This window comes from Aedes albopictus, chromosome 3 (genome assembly GCF_035046485.1).
Source record: "Aedes albopictus strain Foshan chromosome 3, AalbF5, whole genome shotgun sequence".
In the NCBI taxonomy this organism is placed as follows: Eukaryota; Metazoa; Arthropoda; class Insecta; order Diptera; family Culicidae; genus Aedes; species Aedes albopictus.
In genome coordinates, this window is record NC_085138.1 from 140978096 (window position 1) to 141003988 (window position 25893).

General features: G+C 41.7%; 1 protein-coding gene across 3 annotated transcripts in view; it reads left to right on the plus strand.

The window, feature by feature from the left end:
* The window catches only part of LOC109408473 (uncharacterized), an 810302-nt gene that overhangs the window by 273475 nt on the left and 510934 nt on the right, over positions 1-25893 (plus strand). The window contains exon 1 of one of the 3 annotated variants that reach the window (XM_062861100.1): positions 19764-20959. The exons of the other annotated variants lie outside the window; for them this stretch is intronic. The gene's annotated coding sequence lies outside the window, so the exon portion shown is untranslated. Of the gene's footprint in view, positions 1-19763; positions 20960-25893 lie in introns of those variants that run through there. 3 annotated transcript variants of the gene reach the window in all.

The following is a 25893-nucleotide window of genomic DNA, read 5'->3' on the forward strand; positions in this document are numbered from 1 at the left end:
ACACTAATGTTTTAGTTTATCAAGTTAATCTAAAAAAAATTGTAAATATTACTAAGGTATTTCTTAATAAATAGTTACGTACAACACCATATTTAGGATAAGGCATAAAATAACCTTTTCAACATAGACTGCCTTAATTGCATGGTGCATTGGAAGAAACCGTTAGAATCCATCGCAGAGCTTGGGGAGTAATGTTAATTCCGGTATTTTGCACACTTTAAACGAAATAAGAAAACTGGTCGACGTAAAGTCAAATTGGACTAGTCGATTTTTTGGACAGGTAAAGATAAGCCAGAGAATCATAGTATTTCAAGAAATAATGCACATGCTTTGATATCGCAATTTCTTGCAGGAAATTTTCCCATAATCATTGAAAAACAGTTTGTCCGGTCTGATTTAAAGCCGACCAACTGTGAATCTTACTACGATGCCCACGCTTTATGGTACGCTTGACCGCACTATCAGATAGTTCACATCTTCAGAATGTGACGTATTAGCTTTTTTTTTCTGAAAACACGGTTAGTACATCTTATTTCGAGTCGGGACTGCTGCTTATCAACAAAGAATGTATTTAACGCATGAATACGGACATTCAACCGGAGACCCAGGTTCGATTCCCGTTCCGGTCGGGAAATTTTTTTTTCGACTCCTTTGGCATGGTGTATCATTGCACTTGCCTCACAATATACAAATGCATGCAATGGCAGGCAAAGGAAGCCCTTCAATTAATAATTGTGGAAGTGCTCAAAGAACACAAAGTTGAAGCGAGGCAGGCCAAGTCTCAGTGGGGACGTAGAGCCATATAGAAGAAGAAGAAGACGGACATTACCGAAAAAATCTAACACTTGTTCAGAAAACGGGTACCGTAATAGCTAACATAACGGTCATAGCAATCTGGTTGTTACGTCAACTTATCCGTGTAATCTTTCATCAAAATGACTGAATGGTCGCATAAACTGGCGTACACGTTTTAAATATGGAAAAATTACATGAAACAGCTTAAAATCATTGCGGCTCACTTTTTGTAGCTGTAATCCACGAAACTGACAGATTATTTAATTCAAATAGTCGGTGCATATGTAAATCCGGAAAAAATCTATAAAATCGTGTTTTCCCATCAGAGCAGACGTTGGTGGTTACATCGACTATGCGAATATGGGCAGCGAAGGTAAGCTTATCGTCGATCATCACGCCCAAGTGTTTGACGGAGCGCTTTGACAGGATAGTGCACTCTCCTACACTGATTTCCGTTCTGCTGCTCCGACTTCCGGTTGTTAACAACCGTCACCTCTGTCTTGTGGTGAGCCAGCTCCAGTTTCCTGGACCGCATCCACGCCTCCACAACCTTGATCGAGTGGTCGGTAGTTAACTTCACCTCCTCGATCGTTTCACCGTAGACTTCGAGTGTAATGTCGTCGGCAAATCCGACAATCTTCACTCCCACTGGGTACTCTAACCTCAACACCTCGTCGTACATGACATTCCATAACACCGGACCCAGGATGGAACCTTGCGGGACTCCTGAGGTTATGTGAAAGCACTTCCGAATCACCTCCGCGTGGGGCTGTCCATAAACCACGTGGTCATTTTTTGGGACTTTTCAACCCCCTCCGCGTGGTCATTAGTCCATACAAAAATTTTATTTATCCATACAAAATGGTTATTGGCCGAACCCCCCCCCCCCCCCTCCTCATGACCACGTGGTTACGACAAGCCCTGTCGTAAACTAGTACGCGAGAGCGCATCGGCAATAGCAGACCAGCTGGCGCTATTAAACGCATTCCTTACATCCAGAGTCACTACCGCGCATAAGCGGATTCCCCTCCTCTTAGGCTCGAGTGCTTTCTCAGTGGTTTTTGTAACCGATAAGATAGCGTCTACGGTGGGCCTCCCCTTCCGGAAGCCGTACTGGTTGCTCGAAAGACCATTTTCGCCCTCAGTGAACCTCAACATTCTATTGAGGATGATCTTTTCGAGCACCTTCCCCGCAGCTTGATCGTGGTGATCTGCGTGTCTGCTGGGCCCTTTCTTAGACGGGTCGATGCACTTGATGCATCTATCTCGCATTGCTGTTTAAGTGCGGCTGCGAGCTTTTCTGTGTCGGTGATCTCGTCCAGGTTTTTTACACTGGAGAGTTGCCTCCACCGCAACGTTAGGGATCCTATCTGCACTTTTTCGCCCAGTACCTCTTGAGCTAGCGCTTTGTAGAAGGTGCCTTCAGAAGGCTGGCTCCAGAGGCACATTATCCTCCATTTGGGACATTTGTACCATGATATTTTCGCCACGCATGGCCCTCACTGCCTAGGCGTATGTATCCGCCTCAGTTTTAAAGATCAGCGCGTCGCTCCGTTCGCGCTTACGAGCTGGTTCCAATTTTTACAACTCCTTCTTTCCAAACGAGATCCAAGGGTTCTCCTTCCCCTGCTCCGGTTAGCCCCCATTTCTCTTGGGGTTGGCTTTTCGGAGCTTGATTTCTCTGCCCCTTGCGCGTTTCGCAGCCGACTTGGGAGCCTCGTTGCTCGCGCTGGCTGTCTCTTTCTTCCTCTTCGGCTTTCCACCGCCTCTTCCGGACGCTTCTTGCCACTCGGCCGCGTCTCCTCACCAGGCTTCGACCATTCAGCTCGAGCCGTAGGGCGGTTTGACCTCTCCGCTACGGCTGCGGTGAGCTGCATGGTCTCATGCGCCATCTTCGCGCTGCCATCAAAGAAAAAGCTGTCGGTTTGAGTTGACCGGCCTTCCCGGCTCGCGTCAGCCACACTCCGTTCTTCGACCAGGAGATCGTACTCCTTTTTGGCCAAAGCTAGCGATTTGCGGAGCTTCAGCAGGCTCAGTTTCAGATCCTTGATGATGTTAGTCTGCCCGCTCGTGAAGCCGATCAGCTCGTTCAGCTATTCGGCAGCTACAAACATCTTTGTTAGACCGCTCCTGTTGCGGTTCAGCGCCTGCGTGTGGTTCGCGCCAGTTGTCTGCGCTTCCTCAGCCGGTGCTGCGCCGCCTCATGCCCTGCCTATCCACTTTCGATCGCATGGCTTATGGATTTGGTAGTCATTTATGTTGGGTGCCCCTTAGAGCCGCTATCCCTCACTGCCGATGATCCTGGTGGTTATCAATGCAAGCAGAGAGGCCACCCGAGGACTGGCACAGGCTCTTATGGGGACTGGGCTCAGAGCCGGATCAGCACTAATCTGGAGTGCTCATCTGAATCTACTTCCATCCAGTTAGTTGCCTAAGTACAGGTCTGGAGCTTACTTTAAAGCCATGTCATGGTTTTATGGGACGGAAGACAGTGCCGACATTAGCCGATTCGTCGTTTCATGTCAGTGTCACCCGACCATACTAAGGGGAGGCATTTCAGGAAATCTCAGAGCATTTTAGGCTGGTTTCAGAGGCGTTGCGGTGGCGTTTTTGGGGGGTCAGGAGGATCTCAGGTAGGGGTTTTCGGGGGATAATGGAGATATTTCAGTAAGTTTCAGAGCATTTTTTGGCAGGATTCAGAGGCGTTACGAAAGATTCAAGGGGGCCTAAGGTGGATTTCGGAGACTTTTTAGGAAGCTTGATAGCATTTTCGTCGGGATTCAGAGGCATTACGCAGGCGTTTTTGGGGGGGCTCCGGAGCATCTCAGGTGCGTTGCACAAGGTCCGAGGATGCTTTAGGGAGATTTTGGAGGCATTTTATGAAGCTTCGGAGCATATTCGGCGGGGTTCAGAGGTGTTAATCAGTCGTTTCCGGGGGTTTCGGAGATTTAAGGGAAATTTTGGAGGCATAATACCTTTTGAAACGCTCCTTAAACGCCCTTTGATTTAAGAGTATTCTTGAAATCCCCTGATATGACCCTGACCTGAAATTAATCGAAACGACCCTAAACCTCTGTAATACCATTGAAACGCAATCGAAATCATCATAATATATTTAAATGCATCTAAACCCCCATTTGACGCCTTCAATAGGCTCCAGAAACCCTCCGAAACGCATCTGAAAACCCCATGAAACGTCCCTGAAATGCTATCAAACACCCCTAAAAGCTCTAGGAACGGTCTTAATCTTCCAAGACGCGTGCCATCAAGTAGCTTAAACTGCACCGCGCTCGCGCTGTTTACGACGAGCGAGGTTTTATGGTAGCGTTGTACTTTATACAACGGCGCGCGCGCTGAAGGGTTAACCTTCACGTCCCTGACGTATTTTGCGCACTCAAATTTTGATGTTCATTCAGCTCTATTTTCTTCAATTTTTACCCGATTTTGGTGAAAATTAGACTTAACAATCGGAAATTACTACCTTTTCACAGAATGCACCGGTTCGTGAAGTTGGGTGACCGGTTCCGGATTTATACGGAAACCAAGTGGGGTACGTCGGTTAGCCAAAGGAGACCGCCTTTAAACAATTAGCTCTACAACAACATTTTAGCTATGTTTTCACTTTGTGGCTTATTCTCGGTAGATCGATCATTGTAGAATCTAAATATAGTCTTGAATCTCTTAATGAAGCGTGTTTTCAAGATTGCAATTAGTTTTGAAAATTGGGATGGAAATCGGTAAATGCCTAAATTTATGCAATGTCTTGTAATTTCATGTAGTTAGAACTGTTGTGTCCAAAATTTGTTAATATAAATTTCTAATACAACTCAAAAAGAGAACTCAATATGCGTAACACATAATAATACGTTAATGTACAGTTCAAACAAAAAAATACACAGTTTATGATTTGTTTGTTTAGTTCACTGCTTGCAGAAAAACTATCAAAATTACCCCGTTTTACGGTACCTTGGAATGCGGAACAGGCTAGTTCCAAATGACCTTAAAGTATCCAAAGATATGAATACTATGTGATTCAGATGTAAAAATTTATTGATCCGTATAAGATCCGTAAACTACAACGAAAATGTTTCATTTGGCCAACCAACGTACCCCACTGGGTTACCTGGGTATAAATCCGGAACTGGTCATCCAACTTCACCAACCGGTGCATTCTATGAAATGATAGTCATCTTCGGTTGTTCTGTCAAAACTTCATCAAAATCGAGTATAAATGAAGATAATAGGGCCAAATGAACATCAAATTTTGAGTGCGCAAAATACGTCAGAGACGTAAAAATTAACCCTAGAAACTCTCTGAAATGCTTCGAAACATCCCTCAAACCCCTGGTAATGCCCTTTAAAGGCTCCTGAAACCCCCTTAATTGCCCTTAAAGCCCCTTAAAACGTACGTGAAACCCCTTTAATATTATTGAAATGTCCAATTCCCTGTAATCCCATTAAAACACCGAAAAAAACCTGACAGAACGCCCTTTATAGGCTCCTGAAGTCCCTTGAAACCCCTTTTTATAAGCTCTTTGAAAAATTTCTGGAAACCCCCTTAGCCTCGCTTTCAATCCCCAGAAGCACGACCTGTTCTCGCGAACTAGATTCCCTCATTGAGGCCCGACCTTGATGTATGTATAAATTTCCCTCTTTTTATGCCTATTTCAATGTATGCACCCCCAGCCATGTGCATAAGAAAGGTTCCAGCATAGGTTTTCAATCCAGTGCGAGGGGTTATTGCTTTATTTTTTATTAATATTACTTGTGACGCAAAATCAAGAAAACATTTGCACTTTCTCCAAGCGCTTTTGGTTCTTCAATAATTCACGTGGCCATTATCTTCATATTGAGAACCGCTAAACTCCAACCATATAAGTGCTCCCTGAGACTATAAATCCGAAAAACATTTCTATTTCGTTCTTACACTTCCGGCTCTTCAGAAGTTCGCATGGCTCGTGACCGCAAATTGAAAACCACTGGTATTTGCCACACATCCGTATTGAAGATACTCTTCCTTGAGATGAGCAATCCTCGAAACATTTACACTACTTCCTAGCACTTTCAATTGTTGAGAAATTCTTGTGGCCCGTGACTTCAGATTGGGAACCACTGATCTATGCAGCAAAACTACATTGTGATGAAGTACTCACTGAGGTGCACTGATCTTCTAAGCATATCTGTCCCATGTTGTTTTGCATTTTAGCCGTGTTTTTCTTAGTAACAGAGCCATTTGAAGTTAATTTGATACTTTTTCCATTTTACATCAATTAATGTTCCACGATAACGTTAAGCATCTTTCTGACATCGATCTTAAGATGAAACTTAAGTTAGAGCAGTGGGACAATATGCGTAGAAAAACAACATGGTACAGATATGCTTAGAACGGCAGTGCAGTACCCGGAAAATCTTTTCACTTCGTCATCCTCACACCTTCGGTTCTTGAGAAATTCGCTTGGCTCATAACCGTAGGTTGGGAACCAACGATGCAACAAATTGTATGGAAATCAGCTTTATTTCTCTAATATCACTTTATTGTAATCCACAATTAATTGATATGATATAATTTTTAAATTGAGGGCTTACCCATGTTCCAAAACATTCATATGGACTGAAACTACCGAACTAATTGGTTTTGCTTATTATCACAGATATTTTCAAATTTGAACCACCGTAAGGTACACCGGGCAAGTTGAAACGGGTGGAGCAAGATGAAACAGCAGGTTTACATGATGTTATCCAATAATGGTGAACAGCTTGAATGCCATAGCACATTGTTTTTGATTCAAACAATCTTTTAACGGAAGAACAATTTTCAAATTGTATTCAAATCTATTTCAAAACTTCGCGTTTCATTTTGCCCCATCCGTTTCAATTTGCCTCGGTGTACCTTACATAATTGGTGTGAAAGATGGAAGTAGAAAAATTACATTGTTCTTACATTTTTTGCATCATCATCAAAATCATAAAATTGGGAAAATGCAATAATCGTGATTGAATCAAAGTTAGGAATTGAAAAAAAAACAAAATATAGCGGAAATGTTAGAAGAGGATATTTGGAGTGAAGAATCATAATTATTGAAGTTCATGTCGGTCCTCAATGAATTCAATCGCCCTATTCCAGAAGCCTTTCGTGAAGTGAAACGCACCATTCCAAATCCGAACTTGCAGATAGCATTCAGTTAGCTTGAATGATATGTCGCGTCAACTGACCGTAGTGGATTACCACATTTGGGCTTCGAAAAAGTCTCTGTCACAGTTATACCTAGGTACAGTAGGAAACAATCAGAGCTGCCAAAGTACAATTAGTGGATGTGACTCGCTGATTGACTTATGTTTATGCGTCGTCATCCGTCCGATTTCGATACGGCGACAATTGACGGCGGACGTTGAAGTTTGCTCATTTTGGGCTTGGGCCTCGGAATGGGTATCGCTTCCGGCAGGGCAGCACAGGAACGACAAATCTATCCTCTCTGGCTGGCACACAACAACACTTAATTCAATGGAGGGCGATTAACGATTTCACGGAACAATTGATTGTGTCGTCGGTACGTGCTGATTCGGTCTAATGGCCTGTATCCTAATTCAAAATAACAAATTTTTAAATGAGTTTAACAATTTTATGAGAATGAAGTAAGCTCAGTTATTTAACTAGATATTGAATAAATTGATCAATACATATGTTGAGGAATACTACGGTAATAGCGCAACATATTTATTCTTTCACATACTGCAATTCTACGCATAACCGTCCCATGTACCTAGGGATTTTCATACAATGTGAGAAAAATGTGCGTAGAACGGCAGCATAGCACTAAACAAAATTACGATTCGCATGTTTTGCCAATGACTATGACAACCACGTAACAATCGAATTAGATTTATAAATGAATTATCAAGTGAAATTAAAATGCGAAAAAAGTTAGCATATAGAAAATAAGCTAACTGTATAGTTCTGTTTGTAAAATTATCAAAAGATTAATTTTTATATTTATATTCTGCTCGTTTTACACACTCGATTTTAAAAATTTTGTTGTTCAGTTTGCTGATCTACACACCCAAAAAAAACAATGGACAATCATATTTCGGGTTTGGAAAGTTATGTACATATCACCACCGGAAGACCTCAAATAGAAGAATCCATTACCACCATCTGATACTACATAGGATCAAGTAATAACGAACATCGATTTAACATATGTAAGGAAGTGTGCTATTTGCTTACCTAAGAAACCGTAAACTTCCCGTCCAAGCTTGCTCATGAATACATAATACAGTAGTGGTTATAGATTGAGAATTTGATTCGCTGCTATATGAGTGCGTGATACTATTGGCATGAGTCATACAGTAAGGACCCGATTTTGTCAGCCCCATTTTGCGACAAACTATTTGCTCTCATTATATTACAGTCAAATTTTAATTAATTTATTATTGTTTATCATCAACCTAAACTGAGATGCAAAACATACAGGAATAAAAAGTTTGAAAAACTGTTTAAGTTTTTGCAGAGAGCAAAACATGTGTTCCGAAAAAGGGCTGACAAAATCGGGTCACTTATGTACAAGTTTACATGCACGGTTGCACCACACCGTAGAAAAAGTTTTATTTCATTTTAAAAATTGCGTAATTGATTTTCGAGATAAGTGGACAACGAAAGTGGGGAACACGCGGGGATTGAGCAATACCATGTTGAGGATGCCTGAATAAGATTCTAGAAAGCATGAAGATGTTTTTTTTCTTCTTCTTCTTCCTAGATATGCTTGTGCCTTATGGCCGTCCATTATTTTGCTCGAATTTTTAGAAAGGGCTCTGAAAGAATATCTATGAAAATGTCTTTAGAAATTCAGCCATAAACTTAATATTTCGCTACAAATAGTGGCTATTTTTTTAATCCTACATCTTGTCAGGTGCAGTTACTTCAAACCTATATAAGTAAAAATGGAATGGTATACAAACGTCATAAATTGTTTCAAGAAAGAGTCGACAGATCTACATAAATCTATCACTGTTGCATTCGTACATGTTCGTGCGAAAAAAATATTGTGAAAATCAACCGGGAAAGCAGTAGAATCAAGAATTTATGAAATTCTAGTTTTCGGGAAACTTCTCTACAGAACTGCATGTAAAAAGCGCAGTAGGCAGAAAGACAGCAGCAAAAAATAATACATATATAGAAAATTCAAGTATTTTTACAGTGTTATCCCGCCATTAGACACAATCAATCCACTCATGCCTAAACATTGTACTTACAAAGCTACCGGTGTTGATGGGAAAGCAACTTCACCTCAACACAAGCTGGAGGCCCTCAAAATCAATGCAGCGCAATACCAGCATGGTGACACATGTGAAAATACACAACACGATGCCATTCAAATATGTTCATCATTTTCGTTTTTTTCAAATCCGCCAAATCTGGACGTCGCGTCGTCTTCGTCTGATCCTCGTTTTCGAGACCTGTCTTCACTACAACCACTGTCATGGTTCTCCTCAAACAGCTACCGTGGGATTGGTGTAAAATGCATCCTCTTGTGTTGTAGCAACATTGATTTCATACTTATTAGATTGAGAAGATTTCGATACAAATTTTTCATGTATTTTTCACCACTTTTTTTGATAGAAATGGTGGTAGAATAATGGGCATTCTAGAAGAAATCACTGGAAGAATTTCTGGAGGAACCTATGGAGGAATTCATGGAGGAATTCCTGGTAGCATTTCTGGAGGAATCCGTGGAGAAATCCCTTGATGCACTCCTAAAGTAATCCTTGGATAATTTGCTGGAGGAGGCTCTGGAAAATCCCTGCAGAAATCCTTGGAGGAATTCCCAAAGGAATCTGTGAAGGGATTCCAGGATGAATTCCTGGAGGAATCTGTGGATAATTTGCTGGAGGAATTCCTGGTAAAGTTCTTTTGGAACTTTTGGAGGAATTCATTGACGAATCCCTGAAGAAATAAATTCCTGGAAGAATTTCAAGATGAATCCGTTTAGGAATTTGGAGGAAACCTGGAGGAATCCCTAGAAAAATTCTTGGAGGAATTCATGCTGGATTTCCTGAAGGAATTTCTGGACGAATTATTTGAGGAATTTCTGGGAAAAATCTTGAGGTTTTTCTGGAGGAATGTCCGGAGAAACTCCTGGAGGAATTTCTTAAGGAATTCTTGGAAGAGTCCGTGGAGATATTCCTGGAGGAATCCCTGGAGGAATTCTTCAAGAGTCCCGAGAGAAATTCCTCTAGGATTTTCTGCAGGAATCCCTGGAGGAATTCCTGAGGTATTTTTGAGAGAATTCCTGAAGGAGTTGTTGAAGGAACTTTTGCATGAATTTATGATGGAATTCCTGGAGGAATTCTTTGAGAAATTTCTGGATAACTTTTTAGGTATCCTGGAGGAATTTCTGAAGAAAATTCCTAGAGAAAGCTCTGGAAAAAAATCATGAAGGAATCTAAGTTGGATTTGCTGGAGGTATTTCTAAAAGAATTTCTGGAGGAATTCTTCGAGAAATTTCTAAAGAAATTTTTGAGATATTCCTGAAGCAATTCCTGGAAAAGTTCCGGAATCAATTTCTTTAAAATTTTCTGGAGGCATCCGTGGAGGAATACCTGGAGGAATCCCCAGAGAAAATCTTGGAGGAACTCTGACAGAAATTCCTAGAAGATTTTTTGGAAGAATAGCTGGAGGAATTCCTGGTAGAATTCATGGGAAAATTTCTAGAAGAATCCCTGAAGGAATTTCTGGAGGTATTTCTAGAGAAATGCCTGAAAGAATTCACGAGGAACTCATGGAGGAATTCTTGGAGGAATGCTGTGCGGAATTTCTGGAACAATATTTGAGGCTTCCTGGAGGAATGTCTGGAAGAACTCCTTGAGAAAATCCTGAAGAAATGTCTGAAAGAGTTCCGGGAGAAATTCTTTAAAATTTCTCCAAAAACCCTTCAAAAATTTCCTCCAGGAATACCACTTTGATTTTTTCCAAAAATTCCTTCAGGAATATCTCCAGGAATACCTGGGGATTCCCAGGTATTCCTGGAGATATTCCTGAAGGAATTTTTGGAAAAAATCAAAGTGGTATTCCTGGAGGAAATTTTTGAAGGGTTTTTGGAGAAATTTGAGACTTTATGAAGGAATTTCTGGAGGAATTTCAGAAGAAATTCCTAAGAGGAGTTTCTGAAGAACTTCCTGGGAAACCATTCGAGGAATTCATGAAAGAATCCCCACGGAGGAATTCCTGGAGAAAATCCTGGAAGAGTTCTGAGAGAAATTCGTTTAGGATTTTCAGGAAGATTCTGTGGAAGAATTGCTTGACGTATTTGTGGAGGAATTCTTGAAGGAAGTTTTGGAGGAATCTTTGGGAGAATTCCTGAAGAAATTGCTGGAGAAATTCCTGGAGGAGTTTCTCAAGGAATCCGTGGAGGAATCCCTGGAGGAATTTCTCGAAAAATTCCTAGAGGAGTACCGGAAAAAATCTGGAGGAATCGGTGGACGAATTCCTGGAGGAATCCCTGGGGAAAATCTCGGATGAATTCTGGCAGAAATTCCTAGAAAACATTCTGTAGGAAACCCTGTAGGAATTCCTGGAGGTATTTCTGGAGGAATTCCTGAAAGAATTTTTGAAGAAATTTATGGAGGACTTCCTGGTGGAATACTGGAGGAATTCTTTGAGGAGTTTCTGGAGAAGTATTTGAGGCTTCCCGGAGGAATGTCTGGAGGAACTCTTCGAGGAGTTTTTTTAGTTTTTTTGAGGAATTTCTGAAAAAAATCGTGGATGAATCCCTGGAGGAATGCCTGAAGATCTTCCTTGAAAATTCCAAGAGAAATCCCAAGAGGAATTCCTGGTGAAATCCCTAGAGGCTTACTTACTGATCAGGCTAAAGCCGGGGTGGCCTCTGTACATAGTAGCCGCCTCCATTCCACTCAGTCCATGGCTGTTTGTCTCCAGTTCCGCACTCTGCGAAGGGTCCGCAGATCGTCCTCCACTTGGTCGACCCACCTAGCTCGCTGCGCTCCACGTCTTCTTGTATCGGTTGGATGACTCTCGAGAACCAATTTAGTCGGGTTGTTATCCGACATCCTGATGACGTGACCCGCCCACCGTAGCCTCCCGATTTTCGCGGTGTGGACGATGGTTGGTTCTCTCAGCAGCTGATGCAGCTCGTGGTTCATTCGCCTTCCCCAAGTCCCGTCTTCCATCTGCACTCCGCCGTAGATGGTACGCAATACCTTCCGTTCGAAAACTCCAAGGGCGCGTTGGTCCTCTGCACGTAGGGTCCATGTTTCGTGCCCGTAGAGGACGACCGGTCTAATCAACGTTTTGTAGATGATTAACTTCGTGTTACGGCGAACTTTATTCGATCGTAGAGTTCTGCGGAGTCCAAAGTAGGCACGATTTCCTGTCACAATACGTCTCTGAATTTCTCTGCTGGTGTCGTTGTCGTCGGTCACCAGTGAGCCCAAGTACACGAATTCTTCAACCGCCTCGATTTCATCACCGTCGATATGAATTCGGGGTGGCGGGCGCGGTGATTCCTCCCTGGAGCCCTTTGCCATCATGTACTTTGTCTTCGACACATTAATGACTAATCCGATTCGCCTGGCTTCACTCTTTAGTCGGATGTACGTTTCCGCCATCGTCTCAAATTTACGAGCTATAATATCAATATCATCGGCGAAACCAAGCAGCTGAACGGACTTCGTGAAAATCGTCCCACTCGTGTTTATCTCCGCTCTTCTTATTACACCCTCCAAAGCAATGTTGAACAGCAAGCACGAAAGACCATCACCTTGCCGTAACCCTCTGCGAGATTCGAAGGGACTCGAGAGTGTCCCTGATACTCGAACTACGCAACATCACTCGATCCATCGTCGCCTTGATCAATCGTATCAGTTTATCCGGGAATCCGTATTCGTGCATAATCTGCCATAGCCGTTCTCGATCGATTGTATCATACGCCGATTTGAAATCGATGAACAAATGATGTGTGGACACGTTGTATTCGCGGCATTTCTGCAACACCTGGCGGATGGCGAACATCTGGTCCGTTGTAGCGCGTTCACCCATGAATCCAGCCTGATATTGCCCCACGAACTCTCTTGCAATCGGTGATAGACGGCGGCATAAAATTTGGGAGAGTATCTTGTAGGCAGCGCTCAGTAGTGTGATCGCGCGGTAGTTTCCGCAATCCAACTTGTCGCCCTTTTTGTAGATGGGACACACGATACCTTCCATCCATTCCTCCGGTAATACTTCCTCCTCCCAAATCTTGGTAATGACCCAGTGTAGTGCTCTCACCAGTGCTTCTCCACCGTATTTTAGAAGCTCGCTTGGTAGTTGATCTGCTCCAGCGGATTTGTTGTTTTTCAACCGGCCAACCTTCTCCTCAATCTCTTGAAGGTCAGGGGCCGGAAGTCTTTCGTCCTGTGCACATACTCCTAGATCTGTTACCACGCCACCTTCGGTACTTGCAACGTCGCCATTGAGGTGCTCATCGTAATGCTGCCGCCACCTCTCGACCACCTCACGCTCGCTCGTGAGAATATTCCCGTGATTATCTCGGCACATGTCGGCTTGTAACACAAAGCCTCTGCGCGAGCGGTTCAGCTTCTCGTAGAACTTTCGTGTGTCCTTAGCGCGGTACAGCTCTTACATCGCTTCGCGATCTCGTTCTTCCTGCTGGCGCTTCTTCATCCGGAAGACTGAGTTCTGCCTGTTCAGCGCCTGTTTGTAACGTGCCTCATTCGCTCTCGTACGGTGTTGCAACATTCTCGCCCATGCTGCATTCTTCTCGTTTTTCAACTGTTCACATTCGCCGTCGTACCAGTCGTTTCTGTGATTCGGAGCCGCGAAGCCTAGTGCTGTAGCCGAGGTACTACCTATGGCGGATCGGATGTCCCTCCAGCCATCTTCAAGTGTAGCTGCGCCAAGCTGCTCTTCCGTTGGTAGGGCCACTGCTAACTGCTGCGCGTAGTCTTGAGCCACTTCTACGTAACGAAGTTGCTCGATGTTAAGCCGCGGCGTTCGACTTCGACGCGTGGTGATAACTGTCGAAAGTTTTGAGCGCATGCATACCCGGATAAAAACTAACCATAGGGTGTTTGGTGAAAACCATTCCTGCACCATACAGTGTACCAGCTACAATAATGTATATTGTAATGAAATGGTTCACTAAAAGCTTTGCACATTGTAGCTACTATACATTTACATTCGATTTTTATGTAACAATATATTATACTGTTTTTCTTACGTTTGAACCATTCACTTTTCCGAAACATTATTTTTCGTGCATTATTAATTATTTATTCAGTTTTAGATTTTTTCCGTGCTTTGTTTTGCTGATGTTTGTGACTTTTTTGATGCAAAGGAAAGGAAAGAAATAAAGTGAAGAAGTTGAAACATCTTAAAAGTAAAAAGATAATCGCGTTATGTACTGTTCCTTTGAATTCCACTAAGAATCAAAGGAACAGTACTTAACGCGATTTTTTTTTAACTTTCGGATATTCCCCTAACAAGCCCAGGTTAATCATCATCATTAATTTAAAGTCAATAAAATGTTTAAATAAGTAGTAAACCAGATATCTTAAGAACTGCAGATCCAAGATATATGGTGGACTAGGTATGTAGAGTGCGATGAGAGGAATACGATTGACGTACTTTATCGTAGAGCCATCTTTAACATATGGACTGGACTGAATACTGAAAGAAATTCTAATATAGGTTCGTCTGTGGGTTCGCTTTTTAACCTAACTTATACTTGAATCGAACTTGACAGTTTTCTCATGAGTTGTTATGTATTTCCCCGTGTATTTCAAACTTTAGTCAAACTGGAGCCTCAATATTGCAATAACGGTTAAGCACGCTGTAATGATATCTATGTACCTCGTCACCCACTTCATGCAACTACATTAGTGGTCTAATAATACTTAGCGCGCTCGGCATAGTTCCATCATGCCGCTCAAAGTGTTGCCACAAATAATGCTTAGTTTGCGAAACCCACTTATCTGGCTGGTGGGGCATGGGAGCCTAAGCTTCAACTGTTAATGCAATCAGAGACTACTCAGACCTCGACTCAGACTTAGACGTGGGCGATCCAATATGAAGGGTTATCCAAAACGCTCTGGAGAATTCCCAAAGCGCATTCTCATAATGCTAGTAAGCCTAAGATGCCATTAACAGGAGGAAAATGACAAGATAATATAACATTATATGGTTTATGTAATGTAAACCAATACAACATAACAAAAGAGAACCATTCCAAAACCATTTAATTAAATGTATAACCAGTAGGGAAACTACAATCAAAAACAATATATTTACGGTACATTTTATTGTTTGAAACCATATGTGTACCATACAATGTACGGTTTATTAAAACCCACGTATCAGTATTTATAACAATTCATTTACAATATAATGTATGGTTTTGCAAAAAAAATATATATGGAGAAAAATATGTTTTTATATTGTTACGATACTTAACCACCCGTATAGTATATTGTAAAAATCTTATATACAATTTACTGTATTGGGTTCTACATTACATTTTATTGTTTTTGTATTTTTATTTTTACAGTGGTGTCTATTGTAAAAATATGGTTTTAAATAGTACTGTTACAATACAACGTTCGGTTTTTCTACTGTATTTTTTTATTCGGGTACAGCGACTAAGTAGTGATCCGAATCTATATTTCGCACTGCGGTATGTGCGGACGTTGGTTATATCCGAGAAGAATTTACCGTCGATTAGAACGTGTCGATTTGGTTTTCTGTTTGATGGTCGGGTGATCTCCAAGTGGCTTTGTGGATATCTTTGCGGGGGAAGAAGGTGCTTCGGACCACCATACCACGGGAGGCTGCAAAGTTTACGCATCGCTGGCCGTTATCATTCGTTACGGCGTGCAGGCTGTTTCGCCCGATTACCGGTCTGTACATTTCCTCCCTTCCTACCTGCGCGTTCATGTCGCCGACAACGATTTTCACGTCACGCGGCGAGCAACCATCGTATGTTTCTCTAACCGCGCGTAGAACGCTTCTTTCTCGTCATCTGGTCTCACTTCGTGTGAGCAGTGGACGTTAATGATGCTGTAGTTGAAAAAATGGCCCTTAACTCTCAACATGCACATCCTTGCGTTGATCGGCTACCACCCGATCACACGTTGTCGCATCTTGCCCAACACTATAAATCCTGTTCCCAGTTCATTGGTGGTGCCACAGCTTTGGTAGAAGGTAGCCACTCGATGCCCACTTTTCCACACTTTCTGTCCAGTACAACAAAGTTCCTACAACGCCACGATGTCGAAGTTGCGGGGATGTAGTTCGTCGTAGATTATCCTGTCACATCCTGCGAAACCTAGTGATTTGCAATTCCATGTTCCAAGTTTTCAATCGTAGTCCTTATTTCGTCGCGTGGGTCTTTGCCGATTGTGTCGAGTCGTATTTTCTCCTATGTTATTCGCAATGGGGATTTTTACGGGTGGCTTATTGGACCTACGCCAACACTCCTGTCTCGCCGGAGGGCCATCGTGCCAGTTCTGTTTAACGTCCCAACCAACACAGGGACGACCACGCTGATGGGGCTACCACCTTGGATCTAGCTGGGCATGGTGCAGCGTTTCTTACTCAGCCGCTGGATGCCAGAACAGACGCTGTTTGAGCCGCACCTCCTTGGTGAACAGACACTCGGATCGTACCTCCTCAATCTAGCTGAAGTCAGAAGGACAACAAGTGCCCAGGCTGCACTACCAGCTAAGCACACAACTCTTAGCTGGTGATCTTTGTCATCGCTTGACCCGTGGAAGCATGAGGTAGGAACTTGTGAGGACCAGAGCTATATTGGACGCTCTCCTTATCGACTCACCGTTTTGCAGCCCTCTTTGAAACATAGACTGATTGATTTGTCTTTATTAGAGAGACTTTCAGCCCTTGGCTGGTTCGTCTCTCGATGAAACATAGACTGTTCTTTCGAGGTAGAGTGGCGGTCGGTCAAACGGCGTTCGGCAAAATGGCATTCGGCCAAATGATCCTTAACTTCCAGTATCCATAGAACGCACTAGACTCGAGAAATGTTTAAAAAAAAAAGTTCTTTTGTTAAGCGTGCTTCGGCCCAATGACCAGATCCCCCCAGGGGTGATACTCATATTATGTTACTCAAAAAACCCTTTTTCAATCCCCTCCCCCCTATGACACACATTTTATGTGGGATCCTAATATTTTTGTAAGGGTCGTCACTTTCTGCAAAACCCCCCTCTACCCTTAAAGCGTGACGTAATGTGTGTACAGCCCCTTAGTTGTACGTTGGAGTCATGAGGGCCCACGTGTACTACGTCAGTGTAGTGAGCCAGAGGCTACACAGACTGAACATTACATACACGAGACAACGGACAACACACATAACACCCAGTGGCCCAATGGAGAATTTTCCGTTTGACGAAAAGTTTTCCCCGACTGGAGCGGGAATCAAACCCGCACTCCGATGCTTACGAAATGCCTAGACGACTGACGCCGCTAACTGCACGGCCACGAAGCCCACATAAAACTGTACATTCGGGAAAACATTCTTCGGGTTAATGGTGCATTCGGGAAAATAACTTTCGGGAAAACTGCATTCAGGGAATTGGTTTTCAGGGAAATGTCGTACAATTAAAATAGTACGCCTAATTTTCTTGCTGAAAAAGAGTACATGTACTCTTAAAAGAGTACGTCTGGTAACCCGAAACAGAGGAAGAGCTACTGATTACTCTTAGTAGCTTATTGGTCGTTTTTAGCTTATTACATATAAAATACAATGTATTTCAGGATATTGAGATATATTTTATAGAGTGGTCTACTACTTGAATTGCTTTTAAATGATTCATTATCTTGAAATGTTTACATTGACGGAAGCGAGGCAAAGATGTGCTTTTTTGTTTGTTTGTTTATGGAACATATGTAAAAAGGCAACAACTCTACTGTTGCGCTTGATGATTGTTAGAAATAAGAATCGAAAAAGAAGTACTGAAAAAGGAGTTATACAGGGCATCACCCTAAGGCTGCCTTGTTTATCTGCCAAGGTTGTAGTTCGATGGGGATTGCACTCGCGATCAGTTTACTCGTTGTGAAATCTAATGCAGAATTGCGCTCTGCCATCTTCAATGGTAGAAACTGCTGGTTTTGATAGGTTGCCTGCGATTCAGCCATTGCACAGTGGTCCACGAACCAGATTTACGAGGAAAGATGTACTCAGGCATTCAGCGCCTTCAAATGAGTTTTTAGGCAAATATGGTCTTCTACAAAGTTGTCCATAATAATAAGGCCCTCTTTAAAATGTGCATGAAAATAAGGGTGGTCCATATTTTCAAAGAAATTGGGAACCAAACTTTTTTATTTGCAAGAATAACTGTATACATTCCTCGGGATAGTTGTAGATCTATCAATTTTGAGCAAGTTTGCTGAAGACACTTTTTATGTAGCTTTAAAATTGACCGATCTAGAGGTATTTTTCTGAATAAGCTTAGGGTGGTTTAAGAAAAACCGGTTTTCTGGCGTTAACTTTTTCAGTTTTGATTTTTCATCAAATTCGCCTAAGAAACACTTGTAGAGCATTTGAAGACGCGTCGTTTCGTGCGCTGAGATGATCGTTATATCTTTTGGTTCAAAAGTTACAGGCGTTTTTCTTAAAAAAAATCATAGTTTTTTTTAAAAAGGGTTAATGATGGATCGGGGTAAACATTAAAAATATGTTTTGCCCGCATTCAAAAGAAGAAGATGTTATAAAACATATCAAAAAATTAGAGGGGTGTTATTTTTGTAACTCAAGTGAAAAATACTTGAAAAGTGCCTATTTTTTCTAGAAAATCATCAATATCTTTTGAACGGAATGACGTAGCAACATTCTCAGCACACGAAAATGCGCGCTTTTGGAAGCTCTAAAAGTGGTTCTTAGGCGACTTTGACGAGAAATTTAAAAGAAAAAAGAAAAAAACAATAAATCCATTTGTTCTAGCGTCACCCTATGAAAACTATGGGAAAATGCTCCAAATTTGGCCAAAACAGTTTAAACGCTTTATCTTTTTTGTTCCAAATTTCTCATCAAAGTTGTCTAAGAATCATTTTTAGAGCTTTAAAAAACACACATTTTCGTGCGCTGGGAATGTTGCTACGTCATTCCGATCAAAAGATATTGATGATTTTCTAGAAAAAATAGGCACTATTTAAGTATTATTCACTTGAGTTACAAAAATAACACCCCTCTATTTTTTTATATGTTTTATAACGACATTTCTTCTTTTGAATGCGGGCAAAAGATATTTTTTTATGTTTGCCCCAACCCGTCATAACACCTTCTTAAAAAACTATGATTTTTTAAGAAAAACGCCTGTAACTTTTGAACCAAAAGAGAACAACCATCTCAGCACACGAAACGACGCGTCTTCAAATGCTCTACAAGTGCTTCTTGGGCGACTTTGTTGAAAAATCGAAACTGAAAAAGTTAACGCCAGAAAACCGGTTTTTCTTGAACCACCCTAAGCTTATTCAGAAAAATACCTCTAGATCGGTCAATTTTAAAGCTACATAAAAAGTGTCTTCAGCAAACTTTCTCAAAACTGATAGATCTACAACTATCCCGAAGAATGTATATAGTTATTCATGCAAATAAAAAAGTTTGGTTCCCAATTTCTTTGAAAATATGGATCACTCTAATTTTCATGTACATATATTGAAAAGAGGGCCTTATTATTAGGAACAACTTTGTAGAACACCATATTATTCTAGAAAATCATTTGAAGGCGCTGAATGCATCTTTCCTCGTAAATCTGTTTCGTGGACCATAGTGCATTGTGCACCCGGTTGAGTCATATCCGTTTTTCCATGGGTTCACTGTGATGATATGTAGATATTTTTGATACATCAGAATTAAAACTTGTTTCCAAATAAAGACTTTCAAAGATATTTCAATATGTAACATAAAATAACAAATATTGCATGTAAGTAATTAAATATTTTGAGTTTTGGAAAAAAATATCGAAATGTCATTTAAGTTTTAATGGTAGTTATCGAGAGTGTGGCTTAGTATGAAGTCCCTGTCTGTCATTATCGCCTTGATATTGATCTGCCTACAGTTATAGTGGCGGCAGTGCAATATCAGTCAACTGATTGGACCAATTTTGCGCAACTCTGATCATATAAGCTGAGAATTAAACTTTGCCCTAACTGCCTGGTGCTTGTCCATAAACTATGTAGCCTCTTAGAAGGCGAACGCGGGGTCTGGTGAAAGTCTACGCTCCATACAAATTTCGAAAATTTTGTATGAAAAAAAGATAAAAAGAAGGGGAAGTTTGGTCCTGAGATGGCCAAAAATTAGTCCGCGTAGTTTATGGATAGCGCCTCGCCAGCAACCGTGGCATTATATCCTTTTTACGAGTGCATTTTATCCCGCTCTCCTCTATGTTGACGTATATTTCCCGGCGTTCTGGTCTCCATCCCGGTAGCCTGTGCACCCGGCTTCTGTCGTTACACGCACACAACCCATCTTCTCTGCAAACGTCAAACGTGCGCACTACCAGGAGCGCTATTGAATACCCCTTTCTGCGCTTTTCCCTCAACGCCTCAACCATCGCATCGCCACGCCGCGGCCCTGTGCGTTCGAAGCAACCGCGAAGCCCGCGTGCGTGACAGGATTATTGATTTTCCGATTGATCCAACCAGCTTAGCTCGCGCTCGGTTCGGTTGGTCGGTCGGTCGATAGGCTAAACTCAGCTCAGCCCAACTTGGGCACTTTATGATAGTTTCCGGTTGAGCTCGACTCGACTTAACGCACTTGGCCACTAGCCGCCCGGTTCCAGGCATCAGTGTGCTACCGGTCGCCGTCAAGTGTGCAACTTCAGAAGTTCAGGGCTCGCCCGAATTACGCCACCCTCTTGAGAGGGCGGTGGGTGTGGCCCTGGGAGTGGTGTTCCGAAAGTTTGAAGTGGTGATTTTGAAGTGAGATGTGGAGATTGAAGGCGGTTTGCAGAGTGAAATTGGCAACTTGGCAAGATGTTGGCATAGCTGAAAGTTTTGAGTTTAGCTATTCAACTTCTTGTCTATTTTTCCAATTTATTGACAACGTTGGGGCGGATTTTGCTGAGGGTGGAAAAGTGTTTGTGACAGAAGTGGGTCCTGGTTTAGAAAGTTGGAACATTTGAATCTAACATACAGGTGAGCTTGAATTTGGAGTACCTCAATTGCAAAAAGTGAAGTTATAAGTTGAAGTTTCTTACGGTGTATCTGACAGTGTCTTTTATTGTTAATCTTTTGGAATTTTCTACAGTTTCATAGTTTTGATACTTCATATAATATCAAAAAAGTCCAACTCATTATAACGTTCCAATTTTCGCAAGTGTTTTGACCCGGTTCCTTCACTTATCAAACCAATGTACCGACATTTTTATGATTTTTTACAATTTATTTTTCAGTATAGAAAAGCCGTTGGGATTGGTATACCTTTGTAAACGCTTTTCTACTTTTATTTTGTGAACTTTCCAAATAATTGTATACTTCCAGTGAGAAAAATATGCCTTTAAATAGTATAGTAAGAGTTCTTGTTCTAAAAATATTCACATTTTTATAAAATTACAATTAAGACATAATAAATTCTTAGTTTTTCTCCTAATTGGACGGTTTTGTTATTCATCGGTACACTTTAAATAGTTCCACATTAGACCGAAGATATCTACTTATGACGTATAAATATGAGTATACCCTGCTGTTGGACTTATACCTGCAATCGTGTTTCCAAGTGCTTCCGAGTGCTAGTACACGACAAACCTAAACTTATAAATCTGGATTCCCAGAATTTCCACGTTTAATCGCCCATTCAAATTCAAACGCTTCCAAAGACAATTCCACACGTTGCTTGCGTCAATTAAGGGAAGAATTGTTCCCCAAAGAGTCGCTCCTTACCCATCGAAGCCCATCGTAGATTCCTATTCTCATTCCCCAACCGAATCCGATATTGGCTTCCAACGAAATCGAACCACCTTCGCCGCCATCACCGTCGTCGTCAACGCCAACAAATACCTACGGCCGGCGACGGAATGCTACGTGAGCAGAATGCACTACAATGCTGAAGTTTCTCGGCCCAAGAAAGTGTGATACTTGATTTGAATACCGAATGCCCGCCGAGGAGGTCTGGGTAGACATTGGCTACCGATCCAGCAGAGGTTGAAAGCGCGCACGCCACTGCAGTGGTGGAGGAGATTTCTTTTTAAAATATATGCAAATTACGGATGGCTACCGAAAAATAAAGTCAATTCGAACGGCCAGATTTGTTGCTACTGTTGTTGTTTTTGTTGGCCCACAATACAAGACAATCGCAGGAAGGGAAAAGTTCACCAGACCCGGATTGAACATTCCGATTGTTTCCAAGGGGTCCCGGTTGTGGGAGGAAACCAATAAAAGTTGAATTTTGATTTAGGGACGGTTACAAAAGGTTACAGTGGAAATGTTCTGGAAAGATAGGAATGGATTGCATTAGAACGAATGTTACGAGTAGAACTGGTGTCGTTAGATCAAATTGAAACAAGTGAGGAAACGAATGCTGGTAAAATAATGCCAAATATTTAAGCAATATAGTTCATTACATGTATGCCGTGATTAAGTAGACATTTGAATTTTCAATTGTGAATTTTTTAATTTATTATGGAAAAATCGGATATTTTCATGGAAAATTCTAAGTTGTTTGGTGGGAAAAATGGCTTTTCTTATTGCAACAGTTTATTTATTCATTACATTTTCGACGTTTTTAATTGCTCAAAAATCAATTATTTATGGAAGCTTTTGTTTTATTTATGCATTTTTTTATTTGTTTATGGAACTTTTGTTATTTATTACTGCTTACACCCCTGTTTCTTCACTGGGTCTTTTAGAATTATTTATGGGAAATTTTGTATTTATTATGGAACGTTGAATTGTCTGCCCAACTTATTTGGTAAAGTGTCTTTAATAACATCTAATAATAATAATAATAAAATCGAAGCATTTTTTTATTTAAATTTAATTTACCATATACCATTTAATACCAAAATGTACCAAAACATATAAAAACTGAGTTTTCGATAAAAGGCCCGAACTTTCTGGCATGTATTAGTAATTTCCTCAAAATTACGAAAAACCACTATCTGGCTAGTTTGTTACGATCTAAACCTTTTGTATCCAAAAATATGTATGGTTCATTCAAAAGCCAATATTTTGAGCAATGGACATTCACAATAACGTTATTTGCATTAACCTTCACGTACCCGACCCCCGAAAACTCATTTTTAAAATGCTGGCATTTCGTTAATTTTCATCCGATTTTTTTGAAGTCGCCCTCAATCGATCATAAGTTAGTGCTAGTTTATTATACTCAAATGGTCATTCAATATCCGGAACCATTCCGGAGATATTCCGGATTGTGTTGGGTGGCCAAAATGGCTAAAAGTGATCCTTTCGTTTGTGTTTGTGTATGAACCAAGGTATGAAGCATCGATTTTCGGCGAAATTGTTGTTGCGAACAATGAAACACAACTGCGACCTAGATTACGACAACCAGATTTGAATAAGTTGGTCCATCCGGATCCCCGTGACAGGTTCCGCGGGGCCTCATTGGGGACACTTCTGATTTTCAACCTAAACACGCCGTGCGACATATCAATCTTCATGATTTCGAATGACTGAAGTCTGTATCAACTAATATGGCCAACCCGCACACCTAGAAAATATCGTGTAATTTTAAGTGTCCTGAACCTGACATATACGAGCATCTTCAAATACACAAATTTAGAGGTTGAAACATGTAAATTTACGTCTTTCAAGATAAAACTTATTTTTTGTAAGCGTCTAGCAATCGCTAGAACCGATTTAACAGATAAAACATACAAAAGTAAAATAATGCCCATGCATGGATTCCAACACCGAATCTGCTGATCGTGAGCCACATCCCTTACTTCTCGGCCATTTTACCGAGTTAGAAGGTGGCTGATGAACGTGATACTGATTCTACGTTTCTGGTGAAACGAATTTGTTGACATCTAACGCAACCAACCAGCAATTACATGATGCGCGTAAACTTGAGTCCAATTTGTGATTCAGTCTTGAAAACGTTTACGTTCTTAGGTGATTCCGTTTCGCGCAAATTTCAGAATTTCTAAGTGTGCGGAACATATAGCACACGTTCCAAGGGGGTGTCATCGCTCATCGGGGACATTTCTGGTTTGCAACCAAAACATGTCGTGTAAAGTATCACTCTTCATGATTTCGAGAAAATAAGGCAGAAAAAAAATTCTGATGCATGTAATAACTGATATGGCCGCTCCGGAACACCAGGAACAGGTACCGCGGGGACCTCTCAAGCACAATAACACACGAAATAATCACTTTTGGCCATTTTGGCAAAACATATCCCTCCCCCACCCCTTGACCCCAGTACATTCCGGAATACCTCCGGAACGGTTCAGGATATTACATGGCCACTTGAGTGTAATAAACTAGCACCAATTTTTGATCGATTAAGGGCGACTTCGAAAAAATCGGATGAACATTGACGAAATGCCAGAATTTTGAAAATGAGTTGTCGGGGGTCGGGTACGTGAAGGTTAATGTCCCAAAAAATTCAGGGATTCCTTTGAAAATGTCTCCGAACCGAGCAAAGGCGGATAACAAAGTGATATCACTTTGATAACAAACTATGTCATCGGTGTTATCATTTTGTTATTTTTGTTATCATCTTTTCCAATTGATGATAACTAAATGATATCAAATTTAGTTATCGATAATTTTAGTCTATCGCGATAACATAAATATTCTAAATGATAACAAAATATGTTATCAGCTTCCAAACGCATATGTCAAAGTTTTCTCAAAACTGAGAGTCTGATGAACCTCGAATCTAAAAATAGATTCCGCTTTCCACCTTCAATGCGACTGTAGTACGAAAGCGTAGCCTTCAATTACTCTCACTCCCTGAGTCCCGTTGGCATAGGGGCTATCGACTGCGACTGGCAATAACTTGATCAGAGTTCGAGGTCCACCTGGGTGCAATTGTTGAAAGCATTTGTTGTAAATTATAAGATACAATAGTTGATGATGTCGGTAAAGTAGATTTTTACTATTTTGGTCGATAAAATAGCTCTAAATAACTGATAACTAATTGGTAACAAAACCAGTTATCATTCAGCTGTATTTTTACCCTTCTTACACCCATAAGAAGGGTATAAATACCGCTTGGAAAACCGACTTTCGATCCGAGGCTAGCAGGGCCGAGTCTCATATACCAATGAACTCAGCTCGACGAACTGAGCAAATGTCTGTATGTGTGTGTGTGTGTGTGTGTGTGTGTGTGTGTGTGTGTGTGTGTGTGTGTGTGTGTGTGTGTTTTTTTTTTTTTTTTTTTTTTCCTCCCATTCTCCCGAGCAGAGAAAACCGATTGGAAAAACTCTGCTACACCTTGTCGCCTCGATCCCCCTGGTACCACTGATGCGACTGCTTCAGGGGGGGCAATGCGCTCATGCGCTCTTCTTCTTCTGTGCTCATGCACATTTTGTCGCTTCTAAATTTGTTATTCTAATCTTTTTAGTGTTCGTACCTAACCTATCGCCATTCAGCGACACAGTTGGTACAAACATACACCAAATTTGTTATTCTAATGCCGTCCGTGTGCCATTCAGCACTCCGGCTTTTCGCGCACGACTCGGATAGTCCCCGACGGTGGATCTACCCTATCCGACGAAGAGTTCCCCGACACTGGAACTTCTTCCGTTACCGATACTTCCCAGGCTGGTGCCAAGGTCGGTTCTGAGATTCCGGTTGGAGACTGGCTTCCGGTTCACAGGCGCCCTGACGACCAAGCACCGGTGCTTTTTCGCGGTCTACTCGGTCTAGTCCCCGGCGGTGGACGGACCTAGCCTACTCCGACAGAGAAAGACCCCGACGGTGGAAGTTCTCTCGACACCGATGTTTTCAACCCGACCAGTAAGGTGCCGAAGTCGGCCCGGCGATTCCGGTTGGTGGCAGACTTCCGGTTCACCGGCGCCCCGACGACCTATAACCGGTACTACGCAACGAACGACTCGGTCAAGTCCCCGGCGGTGGATCAGGCCTACTCCGATCGCGAC